Source organism: Bombus fervidus, chromosome 1, assembly GCF_041682495.2.
Source record: "Bombus fervidus isolate BK054 chromosome 1, iyBomFerv1, whole genome shotgun sequence".
Classification (NCBI taxonomy): domain Eukaryota; kingdom Metazoa; phylum Arthropoda; class Insecta; order Hymenoptera; family Apidae; genus Bombus; species Bombus fervidus.
The window spans coordinates 7,431,826-7,447,901 of NC_091517.1; the positions used below are offsets into that span (position 1 = coordinate 7,431,826).

Below are 16,076 nucleotides of genomic sequence, written 5' to 3' on the forward strand. Positions count from 1 at the left end.
ATTGCGGACGGAATTGTGTATTTTAATGTAGTAACTAATTTAGTACACATTCTGTATGACGTAAATTTTATGTGATTTGTTATCCAGGATATGTATGTCACTAATGAGCCATCCAAAATGTAAACTGAAACTTGAGAAATATAATGCTCTTGTCAGCAAACAATAAGCAGAGAAAGTCTAATGACTGAAGAATCATTGAAACATAATGTCTGACCATCACCCTACTTATTCTACTGTGTCAACTAGTTATATTTCCATTCCTTATTGAAACAAAATTTATAAACTATAATTTTTTCACGCACGAGATAGACCGAGCAATGAAGAAACATTGAATCTTAACGTCTGACCATTTCTTTACTTATTCTACTGTATCAAATGTTTTTAAATTTATTTCATCCCTTGTTTAACCAGAATTTTGAAAACATAATCCTTTTTCGGCAAAAGATAAACAGAGAAGGTGTACTTCATTGAAAAAGCATTGAAACCTAATGTCTGACCATTACCCTAGCTATTCTACTGTTACGCGGTCATCGCAGAACCAATTATCTCCACACAGAGAATCATCTACATAATAAACTTTTACCACTTAACAGACTGTACGTAGAAAACGAGAATTACCTGTTGATATAATGCTTAAAATTAGTTTCTTCAGGAACCTTGAAAATATTATTAAAGAAATGGGCTTTTAGTTAATGGCAACACATAGTTGCACTTGACCTTTAGCATACAGGCATATTCACTTCTGTTCCTCCTCTATTTTTCTTTTTTTTTTTTTTTGCATGTTTCCTTTCTATTTTAACTCCTCTCTCCTTATTTTATCTATACTTTAATTTTACATATTACTTTAATAAGCAATTATTGCATGACTGTGAAGATACTGTAGAATATTCAATATTTCAATGAATAGAAAGATATGATCGATTGGATAAGAAAGCTTTTACATAATGAAAAACATAGCTTTTTTACATATTAAAGTATATTATAATATTGTAACGCATTTTACTATAATCGAAACATGAAATAATATCTGTCATAATACTAATGAAAAAGATACAATGTAAATATAATATTTTATAAATTATTCGTGAATGTTCTATTCATATTCTTGTACTAAATTTAAATTGCAGAGATTTTTTAATATGTTAAGTTGCGTTGAATTACATTTCGCGAAAGAGCCATCTCTCAAACCATGTGAATGTCCTTCCGTCTGATATTAGTATAAATGTTTCAGAGTGAGAATGGTTTCAACGATGTACATTTTTGCGACTTTTATGCTATTTTTACCGCATTTTACCCTATAAAATAGCTTCTCTTCATTTCAATAGTTAGCGTCATACTTTCTTTTTTAAACTCGTAACATAAAACGATACAAATTCCATTTTAATATACCGTTCGAGCGATATAATGTTTAGATAACAGAATATTTGAATAGCGCAACATTTGAATAATAGAAGCTACGTAATGAATGTTCCATTGTAATCTATTGTTATTAATATTATTATAGTGATATTATTTACCTGTATCTACGTTTCATGTCAAAAAAACTAATTTTGTGGAAATATTATACGTGTGTTCGCTGCTGTAGAAGTAGCATAGTAGGATCGAACAACCTTAGAGTTCCAAAGAAAGGCACGTTCTCCCTAAATTCATAGAAATAAATCTCTCTTGATAGAAGAATGATAGAAGAAATCAAACATCACTCGCAGATATACACTGCAGTCTTGTCAGGTCAGTTTTAACAGTTTATTTATTTCTCATTAAACAAACTCTGATTCAAACCGTGGTCATCCATAAATCTGCTACCATTAAGTTGAAAATGGATAACACAGTTTAGTAATTGACACAGTCGCGTAAGGGAGTTCCCCAAATTTCCATAAATTCAAATTTGAGTTATAACGAACAGACTGTGTAACACACAGCTAACCATGCATCAAAATCACATCTCCACCGCCAAAATGATCTAAATACACGGCGGAACATCTATCAACTAAAGGTCTCAGTGAAAACGTAATATAACTGTATTTATTCTACAGGAAAAATTGTACGAATGTTTTCCATATTTAGTCTCACCATTTGATATTTTAATATATGGAACATTATACAGATTTCTTATCGGTATTTTGTCAAATATATTTTTATGTAAAAATATCCAAAACATCCTTTAAAAAATGTTTCATAGTAGAATACTCCTTTAAAAACAACCTTTAACTTTACCTACAGTTCTTTTAAATTAAAGACCTTAGCACTTGAATCAATTTTCTTCTTTCATTAGATATGTAACGAAAAGTAGTTGAAAAATGCGAGTGAGCCGTGCTCTATAATACCGCAAAAATTCCAAGAATCGATTTAATCACTCTTAAGTTAATGAGGAATTACTGGAATATATCTAGTAATAATTTTATATGGTTTATCCACAGTCGAGTTATTTTGCAGCGGCAGAATCAAGTTACTTTCCATCGGAACATTCTGTTTATTGAGATGGCCCAGGCTTAATCCAAAACGAACGAAACATTCCTATAATCTATCACACTCTTCGACAAGTTTATGATAAAAAATTGACGTGCAGTTTCAAGCCCATCCGTGGTAGTAATTATTGCAAGTTTATAATTCCTGAATCGGCTGGATAAGACTGATATTCCTCGACAGGACACTGACAGATATTGACGGATTGAGAGTGTCAGCTGATCTTAGTGGAACTAATGCCATATCCTAGTTGTGTCCACTAAAATTCTGCAATCATGATGATTTGCTAAAGAAGTGTATTTTCTTTATATTTATGGATTAGTTTAGGTTAATAAGATTTTATATAAATATTTCTATCTATTTTTCCGGTTTTAATTTATTTACTCTTTTTCTTTTTTCTTTTGTTATTTAGTTTTTATCCTAACAAATATTCTTAACACGAGGTGCAGAATAATATTCAAAAATCTTTTCTAGTTAGTAATGGTATCTTGAAAAAATTGAAAATAATTTATTTGATGAAACTCGTTTATCGAGCTGCTACAAACTATACATGTATTGTCGCTTTAGTTGAGCATTTGCAACACGATCTTGCGACGACTTATGTAATCAATTTTCTCTGGAAAAACAAAATAAAGAAAAGAATGACTAAAAGTAGCATTATATCCTATTTTTCACCTTTCAGCAGCCAAAGAAGAAGGACACAGCGGAGAAATACATACAACATGAAACGCGTGCAAATTGAATTCAGATTGAACGCTAATTAAATCGTGGCATGGCGATACCGTGTACCGTTTGTCATGTATGGTATTACGATCGTTAATGTGATAACGAGCGTCATTGCTTAAATTCAACAACACAACGGACGCGTGTGTGCACGCATTACCGCGTTAATATTGTTTATCGCGGCGTAGAGACAAGCAGTAAATACCGACAATGCGTCAATGAACGATGATCGCGTATCGTTGCACGCGTGATGCCTATCCGAAACTTTCGGAGAACTACAACTTCGACAGCTGGAACATCCGGTCGTCACCAGAACTTTCTTCGTAAGTGGCGCGTTTGCTCGTGCGTTTACTGAAATCCGTTCCGATACAACTACTGAGTCCGATACGTCTCATCTTCTTGCTAGATGGCTATATGCGATACATGTCGAGGATCTTACGACTTGAAAGATTTCGAAAAGTTGATTTTTAGAAGACGATCGTGGATTAAGAAAGACTTCCGGTTTGGAGAGAATACTTCATCTAATACGGAAAATAACGAAGTACAGGAATTTTACTACCATGGAACTTTTACGCGTTTGCTGATGTAGCTGAATTATTTTAGTTATGAAATTAAAAGGAAACGGAAGTAATTAATTACGATTTATATGAATGATTACAAAGTAAATAAAATTTAATGAAACGAAAATATCATATAAAGATGATAATTGGAAAAACTAAGAAAATTATTTTTATTCAAAAGAAGCTTATTTTGCTCTCTTTTAATTAAAATGTCTTATCTGGCATTTTACGGTTTTCAAAATATAATAAAATACTTGAAGTTCCCAGCGTTTCGTTTCTTTTAAGCAAAGTTATGTCATACAGACTATTGCGATATTCTAACTGAATATTGTAAATTGAATGAAGAAAAGCGGAAACAGTATTGAATTAATAAACATATTAAGTAATAATGACTATTAGAAAATTATCACAATAGAACTTACTTTATCCAAACCGGTCAAGAGACAAAATATTTCGGGTATTCGAATAATATGAGGTCGGATAATAAAGACTCGCTTGCTACTCCCATCAGCTGCTGCTATGAATTTCGATAACAGAAGTTGACATTCGAATAACTGAAGTTGAAACACAATTTCGAAACAAATTGTGTTAAATAAACGCGTTCGTATAAATGAAAGTACGCTGGAGTATAGTTCGAATAATAGAGGCTTAGTTACGAGTGCTTATATAACTAACGATAAACAAAAACAGATTCCTATAAATGAAGTTCGGATAAACGAAATTCTACCGTACATGAAATAAAAATGGAATTCGAAAAGAAAATTAATATCAATCGGTAACTTTGAAGTAGCTTAGTAAATATTAAAATCAGGTAAGTGGACATTAGTTAAAGTTATGTAGGATAAGAGATAATTGATTCGAAGAAATTTCGGTCGGTTGATCCTTCTCCAGCTTGCATTATCCTCTTAAAAGTTTTACAACTTTTACCCATATTTCCAAAGTCAACTCTGGATGAGGTTTCGTTTCATCATAATGAATTATATAGCCCATTCTACCTCAGGAACAAAGACAAAGGCAGGACAATGACTTCGTGTTTCAATGTTAACTCATTTGAAATGGACGATATTGTTCTGTTAATAACGTGAATATAATGTTAATACATAAATAAATAAATATATAAAATATATATATATAAATATATTAGTAACTTTATTATACTGAAAGCTACGTGGTCTGCTCTCTTTTTATTTTTGAAATTTAATTTCTGGTAATTCAGGTAAAAATTATTACAAATGAGATGAGATACAACTGTGTAAAAAGAGAAATACAATTATTAGATGAAAGAGGAAGAGAAGAGAAGCTTTTAAGATGTTCACGATAAACATGTAGAATTACTTAGAAGTTCTAATAATATGAAAGAAGGAACAATAAGAAATAATTCTACAAATTAAAATGATGAAATAAATCGTTTTTAATGCTCTAACTAAATATATTATACAAATTGTAAGTTGTTTAAAATATGAAATATATTTAAAACTCGATCTCAATGAATATTAAGATGAATCAACCATGTTTAAAATCAAATTTATTACCATAATACATAATTTTCGCTCGATTTTAAACTCGACTATAAGACAACAATATCACATTGAATAAACGATTCCATATTCAAACATAGAGATACAGTTTAATTAGCGAATAAGCAACAGTTCTATTCTCGGAACGATTTAACGGTCTAATAAACGAATCAACTGCTTCGCCTCGCACTTCTCTAAAATAGGAAAGATCGAGTTCAATCGCTTTCTTTGGAACATCCATTAATAGCATCGACGAAAAAATTATTTCTAATGATTCTTTCGAAAATGAATTGATAGACGCAATAAGGAAACAAGTAAAAAATACTTTACAATTAGTTACTAATGATCAAACTCTTCATAAAACTGTCAAAGTCTATAACTTCCTGAAAATAATAATACAATCAATAGGAATAAATGAATCGATTACGAAGAATACTATGCTTCGTTTTTTATCACGTTAAAATATTAAAGTATATAAAAACATTGAAATTCTTTATTGTTACGAGGTTTTATGGTGCAGTGGTTTTATAATTGCATTTGTAGTTGAGGTGTAGTATGTGACTTTTTCCAAATTAAACAGCTAAAATGTATTTATTAATAGTTTCTGTATTTCCAAGTTTATCCCATCCTTAAATCCTGTTCATCAAATCTCTCGATCATTATCAATAATTCAATGTCATACTATGTCAACTTAGTTCAGTCGCGGTAATCGATAGCATTCTTATGCGATGAAAATCGTTGATCGGTTCGTAACCGCATGATTTCGAAAGTTCGTGGCAACCGTAACTTCCTTGTTACCCTAGTTCGGGTTCTGGAAAGCCTTTGTCGTTATCGATTAATGAAAACGTAGCATCTCGCAGCGAAGCATCGAAAATTGGCGTTGACTTTTCTGATCGGAATTATCGGAATATTTCATTGTACAAAATCTCTCCAAAATTTATTCGATTCTACTTAACATCAAAAAAAGAAAAATAAAGTAGTATGACTGACTGAATTTTTTTCGTAATTGTTTCTGGAAATAAAAATTTGTAAGCTATTCTACATTTTTAGTGTTTCAAACTGTAAGGAATGTATTCTTGAATTCTACATTATAGAAAAATACTAGAAATAGGTGAGAATCTGCTGTATTTAAAATGAAATAGCAACATTCTGAATGATTTCAAACATCTGCCTGGAATAATTCAATTTCAAGCAAAGAGAATGAATAATATTTTAAAAATAGATATATCTTTGTTACATTATACGTAACAAAGGATCTCGCCCCGAAGAGGATCTCGTCATTACTAAATCATTGTCAGATACAGTTGCCATCTAACCGACCACACCCTCGCGAAGATTTATAAAACGACGTGTACTCGTTTGGAAGAGACACGGGACGAGCCGTAAATTCGACCACGCGTCAAACGTACACGTGTTTCGAGCATTGGGACAAGCGACTTGTAAGAAACATCGGAAACAAAGGACATAAACTTCAAACTGACCCGTCTAAAACCTTCATCTATTAATCTTATTCGAAGACATATTTTTTAAATCTTAAAGTAAGGTGCTATGGAAGTTCTGATTTTTATTATTTTAATAAATATATATAACTATATAGACAAAAATGCATGGTTTTTCTAAGTAACATATTTTTCTATGACTATTAATTAATCCCTTTGGAGGCATTTTGAAAAGTTACTTTAAAAAATGATTCTATCTAGATAGGATGAGACACGTTATAAACGAGGAATACTAGTTCAGACTTACGAACAGGCATTTCTGTCAAAATCCTATTAGACAACAATTACAACACGTTTATCAAGATCGTGAAACAGTGACCATTTGCAGAGTCATTTTCAAACACGAGAACAGCTTTGCGCGATGAATTAACTTTGAACGCGAAATAATTACTCTGCACGTCGATAAACAATGAATTAAGCGCAATGCTATTTTCCTCTCTCATTTTAGCTTCAATTTCACAGCGAAATCATTAATTTCAACATCACCAATCAAATCTCTACCGTAAAAATTACTGCTCCTCGAATACGAATTAACTGTCATCATTTCCAAATTTATTCCACTTTTGCTTTCATTTTCAGCAAAAAGATTTTTAACGTTGCAAACAAATATTTAACATAATATTCAAAGAAGTCATATATACCAATAAAAACGTTTCATATTTTATACAAATTTCTGACAGTTCTGACATTAGAAAAATACAATTATTTCGAAGATGACCGAAAGAACGCAAATTACAAATAAAATGTTATTTAACTGGTTAAAGTTGTGGTTTGGCCAAGTTGCGTGGGACATCCTGTATAAGCCAGAGTTCGCGAGACTGGATCCTAACCACGCACATAATGCAACCGTGCTTCCTGTCCAGGGTTGGGCCTGCAGTGACCAATGCACTTGATTTGCACGCTGGCACGCGCGTGCACACGATTACCCGGAAGGTTTCTCCGCGGTCTTCGCCCGACCCACTTCGAATCAGTAGAATTAGTCGCATAGTAGTGTCGCCTGTCTACCACATATTTACACTCGCATCTTATTAACGCCTCATGTGATGCGTAAGATTTAACAAATCATTCAGCAACTGCTATTTTCTCTTCCTTTTTTTTTTTTATATATAAACTGATTACATATGTAGTGGCCCATAGCCGTAGAAAAAGTTTCAAGTTGAAACGGGAAATTCAAAACTGGGAGAGACCCATATTATCGTGCCTTTGGACACTAACGTTGTTTTCGGTTACAAAGATTGTTATTGCTGTTTCTTGTAATCTTCAGCTGGAGTTACACAAGAAGGTTAAATTTTTCTTGTAATATTCGTTGATATAAATGTATGAACGTGCTCTCTACGATATTTTTTTGGTATTGTAGCATTGAGTGAGCGACGATCAAAATCGATCATACATTATCTCTATACTTGTTTCAATATATCTTGTTATTGCAAATTCATCCACTCGTTTCTTTAACAAACAAGCCTACACATTAACCACCTCACATATATTATTTATAATAAATAACTGTCTTGTGTTGAAGAAACAAAGAAATCTAAATTCGTACTTCCTAATTACCGACTTTGTACAATTGATATTTGTCACGTGGATGAAGGCATAAGAAGTTCCTATAGTCTGTTTCCAAGGCTGATGTGACACTTGCCAGAGCTATGGGCCTCGTAAAACAAAACCTCATAGAGTCCTACTCTGGCACCAATCGTATTCTGGAGCACAAAGATAGTTTTCGAAAGAAAGTACACAGAGGTCACGATAAAAGGGTGGGTTAGGTCACAGTTCCTCAATTTTCCCCAGTAAATAGATTGAGACGTGAAGTGGCAAAGATCAGCTGAAAAGATCACTAAAACAATCACGATTCTAGCCCAACGTTTTCGTTCTGAATTACCTAGCGATGCTTCGAAGCTATAAATCATAATATATAAGATTGTAACAGAGAAAGAATTAGGTCATAGCTCTTATATTTTTCCAATAGAGTCCATTAAGATTTGCTGTAATGAAAGTCAACACAAAATGTCGTTGAAGCAATGAAGCTTTCAATGTAAGGATATGTCGAAAATTATTTAACAAACCATCGAAATTCTATTATATCGTAACATACGAAATTATTATATGAGATCTTTCGCGTGTTATACCTGATTGAATCCTAAAACAGAGACGGTTATATGCGTAAGATAAAGTTAAAAGATTGAAGTCGTATATGAACAAGAAAATTCTCAGTTTTATAATGATAAAAATATCTTGGGGAAAAAGCAGAGAAAATTGTTAAAATCTCGATACGATAAAATCGGAATAATAAACAATTAAAGACAAGATGAAAATAGTAAAATATGAATGAAGCTTCTGTAGAAAATCTCGGGCAATGTAAATTACAAGATTAAAGCGAGATTTCAGTCAGATTTCAAACGCACGGATCGGTGCACAAATTCCTTCAAGAGACATCGAAGAGAATAGATTAAGTTCTAGAATTGGGGATTTCCAAGTTGTACTCGGTATCAACGTCATCTCAGGATTCTGATCATAATTTACTATATACGAAAAGTCCCTGTATATATACTATCAAACTAATGTTAATACCCATAATTACTAATAGCATTCATATTTATAAAAATTAATCGTACTGATATTTTTTAACATTATTTAATTTAAAGATTCAAAAGCACTAAACTTCAAAAATGCAAAAATTCACAAAAATTTTACATTTAAAATTAAACAAACCTACATTTCTAGGACTTAAAAATCGAATTCCAAAAATCCCAAATTTTTAAGACACAAAAATGTACAGATAGCTAACCCAAATCTCAGAGTTCAAAGATTCTAACCTTAAAAAATTCAAAGATTCAACTACACACCAATTTTAAATCCTCGAAAAAATAAAAAAAATCTTCAAAAAATCCAAGAGTTATCGCGTTCATATAAAAACTCGTTCAAACAACATTTTCCGGACAATTCATTGAAGTACTACGCTGGAATAAAAAGTATATTCGAATAATCTGGAGCGCTGGCCAACATAAAAACAGAGATGGCGGTGCGAGATGAGCATCGCGAACGTTATCGTTAGGAAGGAACATGGTCTCCACGTGTTATACGATACATTCAGCCAGAGGTTTATCTCGATCGCGGCAAATCCGAGGTATGCTATGCCGGTGAATTTCGTGCCCCTGAAGCATGCCGAATGGAACAAGGGGCGACGCGTTCACGAGGGCACGTTCCTTAACCGCTACTCGACAAATTCCCCAACCACTGCAGAAACGTTCCGGAGTTCTCTACGGCCCCTCAGCTATTCCGTTCCGACGGCAGACCGCCGAATCGATCGTAAATCGACAACATCTTCAACAATTTCCGCGTCCTCGACCTTTCAACGGTTGCTTAAAGCAAGGGACACCCGCCAACGCGTTCTTATTCCACTGAATTATTTTCGGTTTGCGTAATCAACCAGTTGATTCAGATGGAAATCCTCTATGAATCTGGTTGAAACGTTGAATTGATTTAGTATTATAATGTTTCGAGTTTGGAATTTAGTGTACATTAAATTATCACTTATATAGAATTTCGTTTTAACGATCAGACGTTCAGAAAGATTTCTATAATGATAGAACTGGTACCGATATTGACGTCATATTTTCTTTTATAAAGAAATTAAATAATTTTGAAATCGTAAAAGTGCAAGTCCTTTTTTTTAATGGCAAGACCGAAAATTTTTATAAAAAAAGGGGGTAAATGGATATTGTAAATCGAATTTATAGATATGCTTTGGCGAACCATTGTCTATATTAAAATAATCTAACAAAATCTGAAAATTCTAATACGTAACATAACAAACAAATGAAAAGCAATACAAACGTAGAAATCATATTAAAGTTAAAAAAGGAAGTCATCATCGGCAATATTATAAAAAGCATGTGTATGCAGAACTATTATAAAACTTAGACTGTACAGTCCACAATAGCAAAATTTTAGAGTTACAAGGTCCACTTTGTGCTTTAGACATTTCTCTTGAGGAAGAGCGCCGAACCAGAGTTCTCATTTCCAGACTTCCTCAGACTTTTAACAATTTTCGTAGTAAGGACGGAGATGATAAGATAGAACAAACTTTGCAAAATTCTATTTAGTCGTGTGATTTAGATTCGCTGTAGAACAAAAGTGACGCTAGACACGGATAACATCGAAGAAAATTTAGTTATCCATTTACGCTTTTTCTTTGCTAAAAAGGAAAATTCAATTAAATTAATGACAGAGATTTATTTCTTAATAAATTCAACAAGTGATATATAGATAAATGATAGGTAGTTTGCATAAACAGTATAACTTTGCAAAACTACGATAAAACTAGCGCCGAATAACTTCTTAAAATTTCTTGAATTATCACATCCATTAATCAGAATCAAATGTTATTACAATGCATAATTTGACGTTTACAATCCCAAAAACATTTTTGACCTGAAAATCTGATTAATATTTCCTCGGCTAACTATGAGTTCCAATTAGAATTTCGGTCAGTCTCATCCTTCCATCACCGTTATACGATTAAAAATTTCAACATCTTATTCACTGTCTACTCTTCTTCAGAAAGATATCTCAACAGAACGATGTCTTCGGGCGAAAAGCTAAAAGTGTCGCGGTACTTTAGATAGCTTGACTAACGATTGTCGTAAAGCCTGGTACACACGAGTGTCATGGATCGACGTTATAATATGATACTAAGAATCTTATTTTTTACCCAATATATGGCTATCGCCGATGTAGTATAGACACGGTAATCGTGTCAAATCACGTTATATTTTAAAAACTATAACTCAAATCCAAAATGATATTTAACTATTAGATCGCTCCATAAATAATATCATCTGTTATTTTTCATTCTGAGTTCGAAAACTCGAGGTAGAATAAAATGTTACCTGAAAAAAATTATCAGTTAACAAATCTACAAACCTATAAAATTCCTATGAAAAGTTTCGAATCGATCGTTCCGACCACTCTGATATTTCTACTGTCAAAATGTAGGCTTTAGTTCTAATGGTAAAAGATAACTTATACTTATATTCGGAGCACGATACAATGAATTTAATTTTATTATTTCCTCCATTCATCAAGTGTCGTTGGTAATATAGAACTTCCAAACTTATCACTGATGGAATATGAAGCGGATATCTAGGTAAAAGAATGATAACATAATACCTACACGATAAAATGAAATTATAGAACTGTCTACGATCTATGAGAAGCTTCAAGTATAGTATCATCCAATTACCTAATTACGAAGAACCTATCCGGAAAGTACCAAGAATTTATAATTATATCGATAAAGATATAATTCTCATTTTAAGATAAAATATAATAATTGGAATTTCCAATTCCAACATTGTAATACATTTCCATCATTATTCAATTACAAGTTTTACTTAATAAAATTGGCGGTCCATTATTATTGCATTATGAGTTTTAATTAAAAAACTCATGAATTGAAAAATTACTTTCCAAGATCGGTAAATCGCTCTCGTGTGCAGCGAGCCTAACACTCTGATCGTTTTCGCCAGGCAGTTTCGTTGCCGATCGCGTATCGGCGGTCGTAAATCAAATAAGCGATACTCTTATGGAAATGCGAGATGGCCATGAAGTCGAGAAATGACAGTTCTTCGCGAAACGATTGAAACGACGATGGAATCGAGCGAAGTACACTTCTTTTGAAAGCTTCGCGATTTATCCTCTCGATAAGCCGTGAGGATCCGCATTACTCTTCGCGCAACGCTTGTTGCCACTCGTCGAACCACCGTTTTCACTCGTGGATACGTCCACGTTTTATGAGAAGGATTCGTGGATTTGTAGCGGAGGATACGTGATTTAGTTTAGTCCGGGTGGTTGAGTAATCCAGTGGTCAGTTCGTGATTTCAGATTGGTTAAATATTTGATTATTCGAGCAGGTATTGCATCCAGTATTGTGTATCGATTTTTGTGAAAATGTTATAAATAGATGAAAAATTTGGAAACATTTATCTTATATCTTATTCCTTATAACATTATCTTATATTTTACATAATATTATCTTATAACATTTATCATATATCTAATTTAAGAGATTCTATATTTTACAAAAAATAATGTTAAAACAATGATTTTGTATCGTTTTTCTAGAATGCAAATGATCGAATTAAAATTTTCTTATTAGACATACAACATTTTAAAGAAGGGTTATTTATTAATATACCTTCGTCGATTTACTTCCACCATTATATTATCTGAACATTATTCCATTTAGAACTAATATTTGTTAATAGCAGTGTTTCAACGAATGAAAGATTTCATAAGATGCAGAAAGTTTGACACGATAATTAGCGTTTCTCCTAGTTCCATTTCTACGCATGGCATTTATTCTCCTAATAAACTTTAGTTCAGCTCCTTAACTAATCATTCCGTAGATTCATTCCTCAGTCAATTCGATACAGTTCATTGAAACGGTTCATCATGATTTATCGCTGTAACCACTATCTTTTACACTAACACCATTAACCTTTTGTAGACCAGTTGCGTAACAATATCTTTGCCACGATTCCTTAAAACTAATCTTAAAATTACTTAAATCCTATCAGTACAACGTTCTACACTTGGGCTAAAAGATATTTGCATACGCTCTTTTGGAATAATTTTATATAATAATATTAAAATAATATTTAAAGAACTAAAATAATATTAATATGTTTTCTAATGTCTTTCGTGCGAGCTCGAGAGGCCTGAGGTAGAAGTCCTACGATTTTGAGGTAATCTGTGGCACGGTGTACTTAACTGTGGGCGGTCAAGGATGGATCTCCCTATTCTCAAATATCGTAATGGATCTCACAATCTCGAGAGATCTGAGTTTGTGGTTCTACAAACTCTGGGTGATCTATGATACATCTGCAAGCCTTGTACTCGTGATTTCAGAGACTGAGATCTTTCATGGGATCCTGATATGATGAGATCAGCTTCGTATTCTAAGGAGAAACAGGTTCCTAAACCTTTGGCATATTGAGAGTAGATTCACGATCCCGATATATCAGAGATTAAACGTTCTGGATCTAAGATTTGTAATATACTAATTCCTATGACACACGGATACTGTATATACGACGTATCAATCCCAATTCCAATTCCGAAACCTCGAGTTTAATTAAATGTAGTACCACAACCCTAAAACTTTGGAATTTGATCCATATCGAATTGATCGAGGAATGAATCTATGAAACGATCGACGATAGAATTGAACTAATTATCGTTAGGAGAGTAAATGTCATGCGTAGAAATGAAACTAGGAGAAACGCTAATTATTGTGTCAATTCAATCAAACTGTTGAATTTCTACATTTCATGAAGTCAAACAAGTAACTTCTAAGCTTTCATTTATTGATCGCTGACATTGCGAGCTTAATGTCCTGAGATTTAAAGTCTGTCAATGTTGAACTGTTCAAACATGGAACGTGTAAATTAGAATGTTTTGCGTGACGCTGTTTCACATTCCTTTCAAGATCTGAGGCGAGATCACCCAATTCTTCCGCCATTCCATACGGATGGTTGAAGAATCTAACCTCGTCTGGCTTATCTGGCTTATTCACTCGAGAGAATAGTTACAAATACTATAGAATTATTAGACTGATATACAGTGACTCATGAAAGTATCTGTACAGGCAATTATTTATTATATTAATAAACGACAATATTTTTAATGCGACCATTATTAGAAGTAATTTCGTATGTCTAAGATTACACATGCTGTGTGCTAATTTTTTACCAAGTGTATATTTACAATAAATGTCTTGTAACTTCCATATAAATTTTCGGATTGGTTTCAAATTTTACCAACAAAATAACGATAGTCGAGTTTTATTGCAGTACGCATTGAAATTTCAAAAAGTTTCATTTAGCACACATAATATAGTCGTACAATTCTTTTGTGGTCGTCAATCACTACTGAATCAGATTTATTTACACTAAACATAATTTCGATATCATACTGTGCCCAGTGCTTAAATTTCTACAAGTTCTCAGCTCTATATTTACTATTTCAAAGCTTTTAAACGATCAAACAGCGTTGCTGATGCGCTACCACTTGAGCAGTTCTCTTTTCCATTAATATCCTGTGAGGCTAGTTATGCTAAACGAGGCAAAGTTCTTGGTCAAAGCGATGCAACATCGCGAGACACGAGAAATAAAAGCAAAGGCAATATCCTTTGGCTGAAATGAAAATCCTTCGGCGTGTAAACGATGGACGATGGACGATGGGCGAAGAACGGAATCGATTAGTATTCAGAGCGGTGATATTAATTTCCGTGGGAAGCGAGCAAGAGCAACGCGATTACAGGGATTTTTATTCGTACCCTATCAATTGCGAAACGTTCCGGCTTCCATTTTCTTCGTTATGATTTTAGAGAAAGAAGAATTCGCAAGTAGCTTATTCCGCACAGCAGAATCCGTTAATAATTTATAGGATGAAGAGGCTCGAGATGAAAATCATTTTCTCTTGTTCGAGTTTATTGCAGAGAACAGATATGCTGGGTAGTCTGAAAGTTCATGACACTTTTAATATATATAATGATACATGTATATTTTTATATACTTGGCGAGATAAAAAAGGATTGAAACTGAAATGATATTGAAAGAAATACAGCTAATATAGAAAAAGATCTGGAAAATTGGTAGATAGAAAAATGTCATTTCTCAGACACCCTTGCTATCGTGATTGTGTAATTTTATATTTCAGATTTACATCCACAAAGAAAAGTGCGCTTCTCTTGTATCAAGACTTTCATGCAATTTAATATACAAAAAAGAAATTTGCGAACGAAATTTAGTTTTGTATTGGTTCTCTACGAAGTAAAAGATGTATAATTCATTCCAACTTTTCAGAGACTACACAAATCCGATGATTCCACGTTAACAACGATTTAAAGTACGTAGCGCTCGCGTTAAATCATCAGCTCTACGAACGAAAAAATAGAAGGAAAATCTAAATCAAGCGATTTAGGGGACGAGAATTACAGCGGAGATTCACAACTGACGTATTCAAGCCGAGTTGTACGATTTTATTTTAATTCGAACTTTTAACACAGTCACGTTCGTGACGCACTTTTAATGGCTCTCTGCTTAAAACTTGGCTAACAGTTTGCCCATTGTTACCGAATAGAGCTATAAAATCTCGTACGAGGCGTACGCAGACTCGCGTATTGAAATAATAATGCGCCCGAATAGGATTTTCAGGATGAATCGTGGGCCACATTGAATATGCAATATTAAAAAGCAGACACGAGGGGAGAAAAGAAGAGATAAAATATCGTCAAACGCCGAATATTTAAT

At 33.1% G+C, this 16,076-nt stretch overlaps 1 protein-coding gene across 2 annotated transcripts in view; it reads right to left on the bottom strand.

The window, feature by feature from the left end:
- The window catches only part of LOC139987960 (uncharacterized), a 204,657-nt gene that overhangs the window by 76,386 nt on the left and 112,195 nt on the right, over positions 1–16,076 (bottom strand). The gene's annotated exons all lie outside the window — the stretch shown is intronic.